General features: G+C 46.4%; 1 protein-coding gene across 4 annotated transcripts in view; it reads right to left on the reverse strand.

The window, feature by feature from the left end:
• scaf11 (SR-related CTD-associated factor 11) overlaps nucleotides 1–16,394 on the reverse strand; it is a 98,633-nt gene extending 82,239 nt beyond the window's left edge. For 2 of the 4 annotated variants that reach the window (XM_059978485.1, XM_059978489.1), the window contains exon 1: nucleotides 16,204–16,394. The gene's annotated coding sequence lies outside the window, so the exon portion shown is untranslated. Of the gene's footprint in view, nucleotides 1–3,790; nucleotides 3,878–6,827; nucleotides 6,889–16,203 lie in introns of all 4 variants that reach the window. The other 2 variants (XM_059978486.1, XM_059978488.1) reach the window with 2 other exon arrangements.
• Between the last annotated feature and the right edge of the window lie 1,474 nt (nucleotides 16,395–17,868).

Genomic DNA, 17,868 nt, shown 5'->3' on the forward strand with positions numbered 1-17,868 from the left:
AAACAGGAAACATGAGATTCTGCAAAAACTGGACATTCAGAACAATGCACTTAGGGAGCTCAACGTAAAGGAATCATTAGAAAATAGTGATAGAATTCACCCTGTGGTTTGAGATGGAGAAGCTAAAAGCAGGTATATCAGTTTTATAGTGGAGTAAAGGGAATTACAGAGGCATAAGAAAGTAACTAGCAACTTTGATTGGAAGGGTTCAGGCATGACAGTAGAACAGCAATGACTGGAATTTTTTAGGGCAATTTGGAGGGCATGGGATAAATACATCCCAACAATGTAGCAGTATTCTAAAGGGCGATTGATGCAACCATGGTTGGACAAGGGAAGTCAAAGACAGCGTAAAAGCAAAGGAGAGGGCATTTAAAATAGCAAAAATTAATGGATAGAGGATTGTGAAACTTTCAAAAATCAACAAAAGGACCGAAAAGGTGAACTATCATGGAAAGCTAGCCATTAAAATAAGAGAATACCAAATGCTTGTTTCAGATGTACAGAGTAAAAAAAAACAGCAAGAGTGGATATCAGGCAGCTGGAAAATGATTCAAAAATTCGAAATACACTTCTGTCAAAGTACACACGCAGTATACAACCCTGAGATTCATCTTCCCATAGACAACCACAAAACAAAGAAACACCACGGAACCCGTTAAAAAAAGATCAAACACCCAATGAAAACAACAAATCATGCAGATAGCAAAAAACGAGCAAATAAAAAGAATATTAAACCTCAACCGTAGAGTCCTTGAAACAGTCTAGGAGTGTTCAGTTTAACTTAGTACTGTCATTTGCAGACCATAGGCTGCAAAGCCAGTCTGCACGAATCAAAATGGTAATAATAACCAGAAGCACACATAACATGAACCACAGAGTCCTCTAAAAAAACAAGAGTCCAACCCACAAACTGTGCCAATCAAACCTTGCCCAAATGCAAGACTCCTGAGTCTTCCTCGGGCAGGAGCAAGTGAGAAGGAAGGGTAAACAGTTCAGATGCAGGCAGGCGGTGTTGAACACTTGCCCACCTTCAACTTTCAACCTTGATGATTTCATCTTGCTTGATGCTTTAATCAGTGAGTTAGTTGAGAATTGGTGCTGATCGTGGGTTCACACTCTGGGATTAGGCTGCACAATCCGTTCTCAACCATGCTGAGTTCCCTCGGAGACAAAAGCACCAGGTCACTCAGTTGGCTCAAAAACACATTATCAAAATGCAAATTACAGGCTCCAATCACACACAGATTAGTAGAAGTATATTTAAAAGCAGTAGTTTCATGAACTGTGTGCAGGATGTTGCCATTAGTCCTGTTGGTTGCTGTCAACATCTCGCCTCCAAATGATACCGGAGATGTAGAAACAGGTGACAAAGAAGTGGCAGATTGAACTTGAGTGTTATGTGTCAGTCTTCACTGTGGAAAACACTAGCAGTGTGCCAGAAATTTGGGAGTGCCTGGGATAAGTTTAGTTGCTATGACTAAGGAGCTGGAGCTTGGGAAGCTGAAACGCCTCAAGGTAGATAAGTCACCTGGACCAGATGGACTCCACCACAGGGTTCTGAAAGAGGTAGCTGAAGAGATTATAGAGGCATTAGTAATCTTTCAAATATCACTAGATTCTGAAGGACTAGAAAATTGCAAAAGTCATTCCACTCTTTAAGAAGGGAAGGAAGCAAAAGGAAGTAAATTATAAGCCAGTTAGCCTGACCTCAGTTGTTGGCATCCATTATTAAGGATAAGGTTTCAGGATACTTGGGAGATTACAGTCAGTATGGTTTGTCTCCTTAAGAGGAATCCTTGCCTGACGAATCTGTTGAAACTCTTTGAACTTGCAGGATAGACAAAGGAAGGTAAGTGGCTGTTGTTTATTTGGATTTTCAGAAGGCTTTGACAAGATGCCACACAGGAGGCTGGTTAATAAGATCTCATAGTATTACAAAAAAGATACTAACATAGGTAGCAGATTGACTAGCAGGAGGGAAAGAGTGGGAGTAAAGTGGTGACTGGTGGTGCTCTGCTGAGGTCGGTACTGGGACCACTTCTTCTCACATTATATGTCACTGATTTGGGTGAAGGAATTGATGGCTTTGTGGCCACATTTGTGATGATACAGAGATAGGTGAGGGGCAGGTAGTGCTAAGGAAACAGGGAGTCCGCAGAAGGACTTAGACAGATTGGGAGAAAGGCCAAAGAAGTGGTAGGTAGAATACAGTGTTGGGAAGTGTATGGTAATGCAGTTTGGTAGAAGGAATAAAAAAAATAGAGAGGCAGAAAATTCAAAACTCAGAGGTGCAAAGGGACTTGGGAATCCTCATGCAGGGTTCCCTAAAGGTTAACTTGCAGATTGTGTTGGTGTTGAGGAAGGCAAATGCAATGCTGGCACTCATTTCAAGAGGACTAGAACATAAAAGCGAGGATGTAATGCTGAAGCGTTATAAAGCACTGATAAGGCCTCACTTGGAGTAATGAGAGCAGTTTTAGGTCTACTATCCAAGAAAGAATCTGCTGACACTAGAGAGGGTTCAAAGGAGCTTCATGAAAATGATTGCAGGATTGAAAGGCTTGTCATATGAACAGAGGGATCTTATTGTAACGTATTGAATGTTGAAAAGACCAGATAGAGTGAATGTGGAAAGGGTGTTTCCAATAGTGGAAGAGTCTAGGACCAAAGGGCACAGCTTCAGAATTAAAAGATATTCATTTAGAACAGAGATGAGGAGGAATTTCTTTAGTCAGAGGGTGCTGAACTTGTGGAATTCATTGCCACAAACAGCTGTGCAGGTCACGTCATTGGGTGTATTTAAAGCGGAGATTGATAGGCTCTTGCTTAGTCAGTGTATGAAAAGTTACAGGGAGAAGGTAGGAAAATGGAATTAAGAGGGATAAAAAAAATCAGCTATGATGGTATCATTGAGCAGACAAATGGGTCGAATGGCCTAATTCTGCTCCTATGCCTTCTGGCCTAATTGTCTAAATTGCTGGAGGAGGTGGAGCCAAGTAGTTATGGCGCCCAATGGCAACTCCTTAGCTTGCATCTTCGAAAACAGTTCTAGTTTCATCTTTAATATCTCTATTTTTCCCTTTCAGGGTTCTTCTGAAGACCCTGACCTGGAGCTACACACTGACTACGGTTCTTTGTGGGAGTGGGACCCGCTCTCAGGGTTCCACAATTGGCCACTATCCAGCATGCCAAAGTCTCGGCCTAAGATTTTGGCACGAATTCAGAAGCCTGGGATCTCGAGTAACTGGAAACGGGCGAATCAAGGGTGGGTGTCGCCACAGGAGACCCATGTATCGTTGGGGGAGTCAGAACATCTGTTGTGTGCCTGGGGACCCGGGATCCTTGTGATCTCAAAAAAAGCGATGAAACAGACTTTTAACATCATAAACCAGCGAGTTGCTTGTTACCTCTCTTGCTCATTGGAAAATGGAGTCACCTCTTTCTCCCTTATTAGGAGAGAGAGAACCTGCAGCATGATGAATTATCAGGTGAACAATGTAGACTTTCGGGTAACTGCAAGTCTGCGTCTTTGCTATTGCTTTGCTCACACTTGAGTGCCGGTAGTGGGTGTGCTTTATTTTTGCCGGTGGAGGGGGGGGGGGGGAGGAGGGGATTATTGCTTGCTGCCACTTATGCGTGGGAGGGAGGGGAGCTGGGGGAGACTTTGGGGTTCTAACATTTAACTGTTTTTCATTCTCTGGGGCACTCCTCTGTTTTTGTGGATGGTTGCAAAGAAAAAGCATTTCAGGATGTATATTGTATACATTTCTCTGACATTAAATTGTACCTTTGAACCTTTGAATTCAGCAGGTCAGGCAGCATCTATGGAGAGGAATAAAGAGTTGACACCTCGGGCCAAGACCCATCTTCAGGACTGGGAAGGAAGGAGAAAGAAACCAGAATAAAAAGGGTGTTGGGGGTGGGGAGGGAAGGAGTACAAACTAGAAGATTATAGCTGAAACTACGTGAGGGGAACAGTAAATGGGCGGTGTAGGTACCCTATACTAAACAGTGTGGGGTAATGGGATATTTAACAAGCAAGAAAACCAATATGATAGTTATACTGGATAGAGAAATAAATAATAATCTAAAAGCTTGAACTGCAGATATAAGATACAAACATAAGAAACTACCTACAATTACAATCAGAATAGGGAATATTAAAAAAGATCTCATTAACCCCTCTTTCTCTGATTACACACAGCATTCATTGCAAGAATGACGAACTAATGACACAAAGCAAATAAAGGTCTATAATGTAGCTGCCATTGCTGCAGTGGCCAAGTCTGAGAGCTAAGTATTCCAGGACATTTAAAACTTTAGAAGTGAAGACAGAGGGTGAGGGAAAAGGCAGCACAGTGAAAACAATAAGTGGGATCTGTTTGGTTGGAGTTAACAAACAAACTGTCCAAAGTGACAGTGCTCTAAAGGTCCCGAATGATTGAGGTAAGGTAACATATAAAACAAAAAATTGGAATCAAACATGACAATTGTAACACAGTATCCCATCGTCATCATCATTATGTGCCATGTTGTATGATGTGGGAGATCATGGGCTTCCCATGACCATGATTATTCTTGGCAAATTCTTCTACAGAAATGCTACGCCATTGTCTTCTTCTGGGCAGTGTCTTTACAAGACGGGTGACCCCAGCCATTACCAATACTCTTCAGAGATTGTCTGCCTGGCAACAGTAGCCACGTAACCAAGACTTGTGATATGCAACAGTTGCTCATATATCCATCCACTACCTGTTCCCATGGTTTCATGTGGCCCTGAACAAGAAGTGCTATATCTTGCCCAACGGTGACCTGCAGGCTCACCTTACAACTCCACCCCACCACCCATACAGTACCCTTGGTTTTACTTTAATTCATTTACAGACTGGGAAAAAATAATTTGCATTAATAAAGTTGAGGACGAAGTCACAGAATGTTGGTTTTCTAATCCTATAAAAGATTTACATTTTGTCACAGTTGAATGGAAGTAATAACCTTTTAGTTAAGTGGTCTTAAAGTAATTAGGACTAAAAGTGATCAGTTCGATCCAAGATTTATCACTAACCTGAACAAAGGTACATCATAGATCCCCACTTCCCCCCCCCCACTCCATATTCCCTTCCAGCCCCAATGAGATGCCCTAAGCAGGCCCAACACTTTGGACTTACATTCATAGTACATTATCGTACCACTGCCCACATTCTCATCATCTGAAATGCCAGTGGCCTCATGTGACAATGCCAAGCTCAGTATTCTGCCCTTTACACAGGCTGCCAAAACTTTGTGCCTGATGAATTTTTCTGGATCCTCATATTTCCTCATTCATAGTCACACTCTCTTGTCCCTTATGACTGACCAACTCTGGAATGCTTATTCTATAAAGTGGGATTGCCTCTGGCACAGCAGTTCCCAACTTTTTATGCCATGGACCAATACCATGAAGCAAGTTACCCCAGGTTGGGAATCCCTGTTCTAGAACAATATTGCCTGATAGAAAAGCTGAGCAGGAAGTACAGTAACTATTGTGAACAACTTAAGAGGTATCAGGCCAAAAGAAAAGACATAACAGTGAGTATGTAGTAAATGAGAATTCAGAGAATACTACAATTGACACTAAAAAGCTGATGAGGAAAAGCAGACCAGGAAGTTAGCGGTAAGAATGAAAAATGTGCAAAGCTTTCTAGTTATGAAAGAAAAGTTACTGTGGGTCCCTTATAGACTGAGATAGGAATAGGAAGAAATATACTGGAATTGTGCTAAGATTTTGGGAATGAAGATAAGATATTTTGAGATAACAAATGTGAAAACATTCCTGAAATAGTGGAGAACAGATCTGGAGACACCGAGGAGCTGAAAGAAATTAAGAGTTTGTGGGGAAAATGGAAATGGACAAATCTGTGAGACTGAAAGATAGTATTTTAGGATCTGATGAGTGCCCCAAAGTTCTGAGTACACAGATACTATTTTTTATATTTCTACCACCGAATGATTCCCATACAATGGAAGGTGTCAAAAAGAGAATGCAAGAAATTACTGAGAGAAAATAAGTAACATAAACCTGTTAACCCAATATCAATAGTGGGAATATGTTAGGATCTATTATTAAACAAATGGTAAAAGCAAATTAAATCAATACAGACATTCAAAGGGAAGATCCTGTTTGACGAATCAGTTAAGAATTCTTTTGATAAAGGTGAGCAAGTATACAGGAGTCAATGGACATTCGGAAAACCTTCAATAAGATGCTACTGAGGAAATAAAATTAGAGCACATGGAATTGGACAAAGGTAAACTGTTGCAGAACAGTTTCTAAAGCATCAGTTGCATGCACGCGTGACACTACACTACACCGTGTTTAAAGCAAACAGTTTTTAAAAAGTGTCAGTTGTAGAAACAAAGAAAACCAACAGCACAACACAGGCCCTTTGGCCCACAATGCTGTGCCACACATGTCCTTACTTTTGAAAGTACCTAGGGTAATACCCATGGCCGTCTATTTTTCTAGCTCCATGTACCTATCCAGGAGTTTCTTAAAAGACCCTATCGTATCTGCCTCCACCGCCGTTGTCGGCAGCTCATTCCATGCACTCGCCATTCTGTGTAAAAAACTTACCCCTGACATCTCCTCTGTACCTACTTCCAAGCACCTTAAAACTGTGCCTTCTTGTGTTAGCCATTTTAGCCCTGGGAACGAGCCTCTGACTATTCACACAATCAATGCCTCTCATCATCTTGTACACCTCTATCAGGTCACCTCTCATCCTCCGTCGCTCCAAAGAGAAAAAGCCAAGTTCACTCAACCTACTCTCATAAGACATACTCACCAATCCAGACAATATCCTTGTAAACTTCCTCTGCACCCTTTCTATCGTTTCCACATCCTTCCTGTAGTGAGAAAACCAGAACTGAGCACAGTACTCCAAGTGGGGACTGACCAGGGTCCTATATAGCTGCAACATTACCTCTCGGCTCTTGCACTCAATTCCACGGTTGATGAGGGCCAATACACCATATACCTTCTTGACTGTCCTATGGACTGAGACCCCAAGATCCCTCTGATCCTTCACACTGCTATCATATTTGACCTACCAAAATGAACCACCTCACACATCTGGGTTGAACCCCATCTGCCACTTCTCAGCTCAGTTTTGCACCCTATTGATGTCCCGCTGTAACCTCTGACAGCCCTCCACACTATCCACAACACCCCAACCTTTGTGTCATCAGCAAATTTACTAACCCATCCCTTCACTTCTTCATTCAGGTCATTTATAAAAATCACAAAGTAAAGGAGTCCCAATACAGATCCCTGAGGCACACCACTGGTCACCAACCTCCACGCAGAATATGACCCGTCTACAACCACTCTTTGCCTTCTGTGAGGAAGCCAATTCTGGATCCAAAAGCAAGGTCTCCTTGGATCCCATGCCTCCTTACTTTCTCAATAAGTCTTGCATGGGGTACCTTATTGAATGCCTTGCTGAAATCCATATACACTACATCTACTGCTCTACCTTCATCTGTGTGTTTAGTCACTTCCTCAAAAAATTCAGTCAGGCTCGTAAGGCACGACCTGCCCTTGACAAAGCCATGCTGACTATTCCTAATCATATTATGCCTCTCCAAATGTTCATAAATCCCACCTCTCAGGATCTTTTCCATCAACTTATCAACCACCAAAGTAAGACTCACTGGTCTATAATTTCCTGGGCTTTCTCTACTTCCTATCTTGAATAAGGGAACAACATCTGCAACCCTCCAATCCTCTGGAACCTCTCCCGTCCCCACTGATGATGCAAAGATCATTGCTAGAGACTCAGCAATTTACTCCCTCACCTCCCTCAGTAATGTGGGGTACATCTCATCCGGTCCCAGAGACTTATCCAACTTGATGCTTTCCAAAAGCTCCAGCACATCCTCTTTCTGAAGGTCTATATGCTCAAGCTTTTCAATCCTTTGTAAATCATCCCTACAATTGCCAAAATCCTTTTCCATAGTGAGTACTGAAGCAAGTATTCATTAAGTACCTCTGCTATCTCCTCCGGTTCTATACATACGTCACACTTTCCCACTGTCACATTTGATTGGTCCTATTCTCTCACGTCTTATCCTCTTGCTCTTCACATACTTGTAGAATGCCTTGGGGTTTTCCTTAATCCTGCTTACCAAGGCCTTCTCGTGGCCCCTTCTGGCTCTCCTAATTTCATTCTTAAACTCCTTCCTGCAAGCCTTATAATCTTCTAGATCACTATCATTACCTAGTTTTTTTGAACCTTTCATAAGCTTTTGGCGACTCACTTTCTGCGCAGGCAAACCGGCTCACAAATAGCCAGCGCGCGGGGAAAGACTTTGGTAATGCACCTCTGACGTCAATTCACCTCTGGCGCTAGCTATTAAATGCCAGCGCTGTGAAGTTTGAATAAACTAGTCTCGAAACGACTTACTGACTGCGTGTCATCTCTAGCTCTGTATGTAGTACATCGCTACATTGGTGACCCCGACAGTCCAAACAGGATTTGGACCAAAGATGACCGACTCTTCATCTGTTCACGCAGTTTCGCTAAAACTGCCGACTTTCTGGACCATGTGTGTGGTTTAGCCAAGCAGAAGCCCAGTTCCAGATTCGGCAGATATCCTCTGATTCCACGCGTTACTACCACGTGGTGAGCGCCCTTGACCAGGAGATGGCAGCCCAGGTTGCGGATTTCATACAGTCGCCCCCGGAAGAAGGCAAATATGAAGCATTCAATGTGCTGCTCACTGTGACCTTTGGCCTCTCATGGCATGAGCGGGGTGCCCGCCTGCTTCACCTGGATGGTTTGGGAGACAGACAGCCATCAGCATTGATGAACGAGATGCTGACCCTGGCTGACGGACACAAGTCCTGCCTCATGTTCGTGCAAACATTCCCAGAGCAACTGCCCGAGAACATACATCTGCTGCTGGCCGACGCAGGTTTCAGCGACCCCTGGAAGGTGGCAGCCCGGACAGACGTGCTGTGGAAAGCCAAGAGGGAGAGCATGGTGTCCGTCGGTCAGATTACCAGGCCACGCGCCCAGCAGCAGACCAGACCAGGCCCGGCAGGGGGGCGCACACTACACAGAGGCAGGAGTGAGGAGGACAGTGAACAGTAGTGTTTCTACCACCAGCGGTGGGGCAGAGAAGCCCGCCATTGTCGCCCGCCCTGCAAGGGCCAGCTGCCGCTAATAACTATGGCGGCTGGCCACCAGGACAACCCCTTGTACGTCTGGGACAAACAGTCGGGACGCCGCTTCTTGGTCGACACCAGAGCGGAAATTAGCGTCATGCCCCTGACGGGGTATGACACCCGCAACAGGAAGCCAGGATCCACCCTGAGGGCCGCAAACGGCAGCACGATATGGACCTACGGCACCCGCACAGCTGCAGTTCGGCGCCAGCCGGTTCACGTGGGACTTCACACTGGCCGCAGTGGCCCAACCACTCCTGGGGGTGGACTTCTTGTGATCTCACAGCCAGCTGGTCGACTTGCACGGGAATAGACTGGTACATGCCGAGACTTTCCAGACGTTCTCCCTGGGTGAAGCCAAGTTGCCGGCCCCACACCTGGACTCTATCACGCTGTCGGACAACGAATTCACCAGAATCCTGGCGGACTTTCCATCGATTCTGGCACCAGTTCATGGCAGCCGTGCCCAGACACGGGGTTCAGCACCACATCCCAACCAAGGGACCACCCCTCCATGCCCACGCACGAAGGCTCCCCCTGGAAAAGCTCCACCTGGCGAAGGAGGAGTTCAAGAGGATGGAGGAATTGGGGGATCGTATGGAGGTCTGACAGCCCATGGGCCTTCCCCCTGCACATGGTGCCCAAAGCAGCTGGGGGTTGGAGACTACCGCAGGCTGAATGAGGCTGCAACTCCAGACCGCTACAGCCGCACATACAGGACTTTGCAGCAAACCTGCACGGGGCAAGAATATTTTCCAAAGTAGACCTCGTCCGGGGATACCATCAAATCCCGGTGCACCCTGAAGACATCCCCAAAACAGCACTTATCACCCCGTTCGAGTTCCTCCGAATGTCGTTCAGCCTGAAGAATGCCGCACAGACGCTCCAGTGGCTAATGGATGGAGTGGGACGCGACCTGGACTTTGCATTCATCTATTTGGACGACATCCTTATAGCTAGCAGTAGTTGTCAGGAGCATCTGTCCCACCTCCTCCAGCTCTACTCCCGCCTGAGTGATTTCGGCCTCATGATCAACCTGGCCAAATGCCAGTTCGGTCTCAATACCATCGACTTCCTGGGTCACAGGATTACCAAAGACGGGGCAACACCTCTGCCGCCAAGGTAGACGCGATCTGCCACTTTGCCCGGCCCAACACGGTCAAAGGCCTACAGGAGTTCGTTGGTATGGTGAACTTCTACCACCGTTTCCTCCCCTCAGCAGCCTGTATCATGCGCCCTTTGTACACCCTGATGTCGGGTAAAGGCAAGGACATTACTTGGGACGAGGAGGCTGCGGCCACTTTCGTTAAAGCCAAGGAGGCCTTGGCAGATGCCTCGATGCTGGTGCACCCCAGAATGGACATTCCGACCACCCTCACAGTGGACGCATCCGACACAGCAGTCGGGGGGGTGCTGGAGCAGCTCATCGAGGGGCGCTGGCAACCCTTGGCATTCTTCAGCAAGCACCTACGACCACCCAAACTCAAGTACAGTGCTTTTGACTGGGAGCTGTTTGCACTGTATCTGGCAATCCGGCATTTCAGGTACTTCTTAGAAGGCAAGCCATTCACCGCATTCACAGACCATAAACCGTTGACCTTCACGTTCATGAAGGTGTCCGATCCCTGGTCAGCTCGCCAGCAGCGACATCTGTCCTACATCTCCGAGTACACAACGGACATCCAGCATGTATCAGGAAAGGACAACGTCGTGGCGGACACACACACCAGACCAGCTGTCCAGGCCCTGTCACTGGAGGTAGACTATGCAGCACTGGCGGAGGTGCAGCAGGCAGACGACGAGATGCCCAGTTACAGGACCGCAGTCCCGGGTTTGCAGCTGCAGGACTTTCTCGTAGGCCCAGGTGAGAGGACCCTCCTGTGCGACGTGGCTACCGGCCAACCTCGCCCCATCGTCCTGGCAGCCTGGAGGCAGTGAGTTTTCGACTCCATACACGGTTTGGCACACCCACCTATCAGGTCAACTGTCCGGCTGGTCTCCAGCAAGTTCGCGTGGCACAGACTTCGCAAGCAGGTCAGTGAATGGGCCAGTACATGCGCGCAATGCCAAACAGCCAAGGTGCAGCGGCACACTAAAGCCCCGCTGCAGCAGTTTGAACCCACCCACCGGAGGTTCGACCACATTCATGCGGATATCATGGGCCCCCTACCAGTGTCCCGAGGAGCGTGGTACCTCCTAACTATGGCAGACCGGTTCACGAGGTGGCCAGAGGCAGTCCCGCTCACCAACACATCTGCCGATTCTTGTGCCCGAGCACTGATTGCAACCTGGGTAGCACGCTTCGGGGTATCGGGCCACATTACCTCCGACAGAGGCACCCAGTTCACCTCCAGCCCGTTGGGAACGCAGCTGCACCACACTACTGCCTACCACCCAAAGTCGAACGGACTAGTGGAACGCTTCCACCGTCACTTGAAGTCGGCTCTCATGGCCTGCCTGAGAGGACTTAACTGGGTGGACGAGCTTCCCTGGGTCCTGCTTGGAATTCACACAGCGCCTAAAGAGGATCTGCACGCCTCGTCGGCCGAGTTGGTGTACGGCACACCCCTGGCCGTCCCGGGAGAGTTCATACCAGCCCCAAAGGGGACAAGGGGATGAACCCGCACCAGTCCTGGACAGATTACGCGAAAGGCTCGGCAACCTGGCCCCTGTACCGACTTCACAGCACGGACGGACCCTGACCCATGTACCCAAAGACCTGCAGAACTGTAAGTTTGTGTTTGTACGAAGGGACGAACACCAGGCACAGCTACAGTGGCCGTACGAGGGGCTGTTCAAGGTGATCAACAACAACGGGTCCACGTACGTTCTGGACATTGGGGGGGAAGAGGAGGTTTTCACGGTGGACCGACTCAAACCAGCCCATGTGGACTTGGCGCAGCCGGTCGAGGTTCAGGCACCGCGGCGCAGAGGCAGACCTCCCAAACAGAGGCTGATCCAGACTGTGGATATTGGGGGGTGTATCGCCGGTTCTGGGGGGGGGGGTTATGTGGCGACCCACTTTCTGCGCAGGCGAACCGGCTCACAAATAGCCAGCGTGCGGGGGGAAACTTTGGTAATGCACCTCTGATGTCATTTCCGCCTGGAGAGGGCGGGCGCTAGGGATTAAATACCAGTGCCACGAAGTTTGAATAAACTAGTCTCGAAACGTGTTGTCTTTAGCTCTGTATGTAGTACATCACTACAAGCTTTTCTTTTCTTCTTGACTAGATTTTCAACTGCCTTTGTACACCACAGTTCCTATACCACACCATCACTGTCTCATTGGAACGTACCTATGCAGAACGCCACGCAAATATCCCCTGAACATTTGCCACATTTCTGCTGTACATTTCCCTGTACATTCAGAAAGGACAGGAAGGGAGGCAGAAGAGGTGTGGGTGTGGCACTGGTGATCAGAGATAGTGTCACGGCTACAGAAAAGGAGGAAGTCATGGAGGCATTGTCTACTGAGGCTCTATGGGTGAAAGTTAAAACAGGAAGGGGTCAATAACTCTACTGTGTGTTTTTTATAGACCAGCCAATAGTAACAGGGACATCGAGGAGCAGATAAAGAGACAGATTCTGGAAAGGTGGAATAATAACAGGGTTGTCGTGGTGCGAGATTTTTATTTCAGAAATATTGATTGGCATTTTCTTAGAGCAAGGGGTTTGTTAGGTGTGTTCCCAATCTGTTCCCAATTTATGCTTCCAAGTTCCTGCCTGATAGCTTCACATTTCCCCTTACTCCAATTAAACACTCTCCTAACTTGTCTGTTCCTATCCCTCTCCAATGCTATGGGAAAGGAGATAGAATTGTGATCACTATCTCCAAAATGCTCTCCCACTGAGAGACCTGACATCTGAAATGTCCATTTCCCAATACCAGATCAAGTACAGCCTCTCCTTTTGGAGGCTTATCTACATATTGTGTCAGGAAACCTTCCTGTACACACCTAACAAACCCCTTGCTCTAAGAAGATGCCAATCAATATTTGTGAAATTAAAATCTCGCACCACGACAACCCTATTATTATTCCACCTTTCCAGAATCTGTCTCTTTATCTGCTCCTCAATGTCCCTGTTACTATTGGCTGATCTATAAAAAACACACAGTAGAATTATTGACCCTTTCCTGTTTTAACTTTCACCCACAGAGCCTCAGTAGACAAACCCTCCATGACTTCCTCCTTTTCTGTAGCCGTGACACTATCTCTGAGCACCAGTGCCACACCCTCACCTCTTCTGCCTCCCTCCCTGCCCTTTCTGAAACATCTAAAACCCGGCACTCGAAGTAACCATTCTTGCCCCTGCACCATCCAAGTCTCTGTAATGGCCAAAACATGATAGCTCCAAGTAATGATCCATGCTGTAAGCTCATCCACTTTGTTCACGACACTTCCTGCATTAAAATTTACACATCTCAAGCCATCAGTCTGAGCATATTCCTTCTCCATCACGTGTCTTTCTCCCTCTTGCACTGTCTACAAGCATTTTCCATTTGTGAGCCAACCTCCCCTTCCTCTGTCTCTTCAGTTCAGTTGCAATCCCCAGCAAGTCTCGTTTGAACTCTCCCCAATAGCCTTAGTAAACCTCCCTGGCAGGATATCGGTCCCCATCGGATTCAAGTGCAATCCGTGTGTATTTGTGTTCAAAAAGCAGTGACTTTTGTCACTGATAAAAAAGCGAGAGAAAAGAAGCAAAACAATTCAGACCTGTTTTGCTCACTGTGGTTTCAAACAATTAGGCTGGGAGATGCTAGAAATGGCCAGGAGTGAAAATGAAATTATTTCACTACAGTACTTCAACAAGTTAGGAACTACATAGAATTTGAAGATATTCACAATAATCTTGAATGTTACAATGAAAGTGAAGATTTGGAGGATGCAGTCGGCAATTACATTGTATAAGGCATTGTATCTGCAGGTGTCTGCGCTAATCTTATTCATTTACTGAAGAATATGACAGCTTACACTAGATTAATTCTTCTGTTGATAACTATTAGGAACTAATGCAGTCATATAGTAGTGTAGAGGTATTGGTAGCGTTCAAATTTGTTCTATATTTCACTTAATGCATAAATTGTTACTCAGTTGAACCATAGCTAGTCTTTTTTATACTTTAACTATTTCTATACAACAGCTAATTGGGCCAAAATACACTGGTGTCCTAATTAACTGGAATCCACTGTATGTCTAAATTTGCTCATGACACAAAGATAGATGGTAACCTTAATTGTGAGGATGCACTGGGAAACTTCAAGGGAATATAGGCAGATTATGTAAACAACTGAGGATATGGTAGATGAAAAGGTGGAAAAATCTAAAACTGTATCAGAATCAGATTTATCTCTGACATATGTAGTGATGTACTGAAATTTATTGTCTTGTGACAGCAGTACCTAAAGTACTACAATTATAATTATATAAATTTTGGTAGAAAAATATTTTAGAAGATACAAAAGCAGTGAAAAGTGTGTTCAAAGAGAGTGAAGTATTCTATCACAAAGCTGATAAGCACATCTAACAGGAATTGTAAAAAAAAGGTGCGCTGCTCTTTATTGCATGAAGATTTAATTAATAGTCTAGGATGATTTGAGTGGAAAGTCTTACTGAAGTTAGTGGATTCGGCCCAACACATCACGGGTAAAGTCCTCCTAACCATTGAGCACATCTACATGAAATATTGCCGTATGAAAGCAGAATTCATTATCAAAGATTCTCAGCACCCAGGCCAGGCTCTTTCCTCGCTACTGCCATCAGGTAGAAGGTGCAAGTGCCTCAAGACTTAATACCATCAGGTAGATTCAAGAAATTACTAGCCCTCAACCATCAGGCCCTTGAACAAAAAGGGATAACTACACTAACTTACGGACTTCTTTATTTTCCTATTTCATGTTCGTAATTTACTGCTATTTACTTATATCTACATTTGCAGTTTACTTATTGTCTATTTACAGCTACTGTTCTATAAGAGCTGCTAAGTATGCAAACAGAAAAAGAATCTCAGGGTTGTATGTGGTGAAACGTACTCTGAAATAAAATTTTACTTTGAACTTTGATTAAACATCTGTGGGCCTAAATACACCAAGCCACTTTGTCAACTGAGACTCAGAAACTCTGTTTCATACAGAATATTAACCCACAGCAGTACTATTATTTTCTCTATCTTTATTATCTTACAATCACAAAAAAGATTGCACAACACAACAGACTTCAGGTTGATCCCATTTCCTAATTCCTCACAGCAGGTTAAAACTCTTCAAAAGTCTTGATCAGTGTACTTATTAAAAACCCAGTGAATATTTCAGTCTTCTTCAGCAGACATAGAATACTTTAACCCAGCACCCTTGAAATCTTTTCACCAATTAAATCTGTGTCATCTAGTGAATGATATCACTGGGAGAAATGGGTCACAGACGTTCATTTAGTTCAGACCTTACATTATTTTATACATTTGAATTACAAACCAAACTCCTTTTTCCACCCGAAATGAACACATTCCCAGTTAAGGAACACCCTACACATAGTTATGCACCGTCAGTCCTGACAACAACGACCCAAGTCTAACAAACACTTCCTGCAGTGTACACAGGGGAGATCATTGCTCACTCTCTGACTGGGTTATTATTCTCAGTGTCTTTATTAGGTCTCAACGCTCAGTTTTCACGGCCACCCTCCTCTGTTTACAACTCCTCGCCTCGGCCCTGCCTCCTACCCGCGACCTCGGGGTCTCCCACTGACCGTTCGCGGCTTGCGAAGCTCGTCAGCGGGCCCCAGGCTCCAGGCCCAGTTCCTGGGCCCAACCCGCCATCCAATCTCGGCCTCCTCCTTCGTCTGAAAACGAGACGAACAGGAGCCACTTGCCGACGGCGTCACCAGCAAATTCAGTGTCAGGAAAAGAGGCTCCGGAGCCCGGGCCGTTAGGCCTGAAAGGCGGCCGCTCACGCACTTTGTAAAGGCCACCCCCCCCCTCCCCCGGGTCTCACCCACCTCAGTTCGGACCGCGCTCTCTCCACTTCAGCACAAGGCCCCAGGCTCATGTGATCATCATCGCCACCAACTCGGCTGGGAGATAAAACCCGTTCGCAGCCGAACGCCCGGGGAAGCCACACTCTCACTGCGGAAGCGCCGGGCCCGAGCCTCACATCCACATGTCGCTGGGGGTGGGGTGGGGGAGGGGGAGGACAGCGGAGCGTCGCCGCGGCTCCGGGCCAACCGTACAGCGGCGCTGCTGTCTCCCAGTTCCAGAACGGCCGCTGTGTGGCGCTGCCGTCTGCCTCCGGCCTGCAGTTCCAGAGCGGCCGCTCTGCGGCGCTGCCGTCTGCCTCCGGCCTGCAGTTCCAGAGCGGCCGTTCTGCGGCGCTGCCTTCTGCCTCCGGCCTGCAGTTCCAGAGCGACCGCTCTGCGGCGCTGCCGTCACCCCGTCGGAAATACCTCCGGCCACGAGGAGGCGCTGCTGTCACCATACGGCCTTCACTTCTAGAGCGGCCACCGTGTGGCGCTGCAGTCTCCCCACCGGCCACTCTGCGATGATGCCGTCACCGTCCGGCTTGTAGTACCAGACCGGCCGCCATGCGGCGCTGCAGCCGATCTGCCGTCCTCTCCGCCTGTAGTTTCAGACCGGCCACACAGCGGCGCTTCGGTCAACGAGCAGTTCCCGCTGATCTGCATTGCAACATCGTTAATCGCCCTGATCAGAAAACCGTTAATTAGAGCCACAACCCATCATTAGTAGTTAAACTGGAGCCTCCTTTGCACCCCATAATATTCAGTGTATTGGAATTCACTGCATTGGAATCCATCTTTTGATAGATATGTTGTGATAGAGATTCAGCCACTTGTGGAAACGTTTTGTCTTGTTAAGCTTATTGAACTAACACCTTGAACAAGTCTGTTCCCCACTCTGTTTCCTCTATATTCCCTGTTAATCTTATAAATGAACATTACTTGAGTTTGCAACCTCTGTTTAAACCTTTCAATTGTAACGTTTACCAGTGTAGTTAGGAAAATGCTGATGAAAACTCCGCTTCAGTTTGAACAGTACCATGTTTTTACCATCTCATCATATGACATTGCACCAGTGGCTTAAAATTTTTAAATTTCTAGTTAACCATTTTAATAATGGTTAATTAGTAATAGATAGTAAATACAGGGGTAAATGTAAACAGGCTTTTTCCACTGAGGTTGGGTGGGACTACAATTAAAGATCATGGGTTAGGGATGAAGGGTGAAAAGTTTAAGAGGAACATTCCTCACTCAGAGGGTTGTGAGAGTGTGGAAGGAGCTGCCAGCAGAAGTGGTATATGCAAGCTTGATTTCAACATTTAGGAGAGGTTTGGATAGGTTCGTGGATGTGGGGGCTATGGAGGGCTGCAGTCCCCCTGCAGGTGATGGGACGGCAGAATAAATGGCTCAGCATGGACTAGAAGGGCCTGTTTCTATGTTGTCATTTTCTATGACTAATGAATCGCCACTCTACAATTTACACAAGCATTTCCGTACGGGTAAATATTGATGTTTTTTCTTTAAATAGAGTGGAGATGAAGCCACACACACCAGTCCTCATAGAGGGATCAGAAGTGGAAAAAATGAGCAGTCGATCTCTGATGATCTATCCTGGGCCCAACATGTCAATACAGTTACAGGGAAGGCATG

The sequence above is a fragment of the Hypanus sabinus genome, chromosome 8 (genome assembly GCF_030144855.1).
Source record: "Hypanus sabinus isolate sHypSab1 chromosome 8, sHypSab1.hap1, whole genome shotgun sequence".
Lineage (NCBI taxonomy): Eukaryota > Metazoa > Chordata > Chondrichthyes > Myliobatiformes > Dasyatidae > Hypanus > Hypanus sabinus.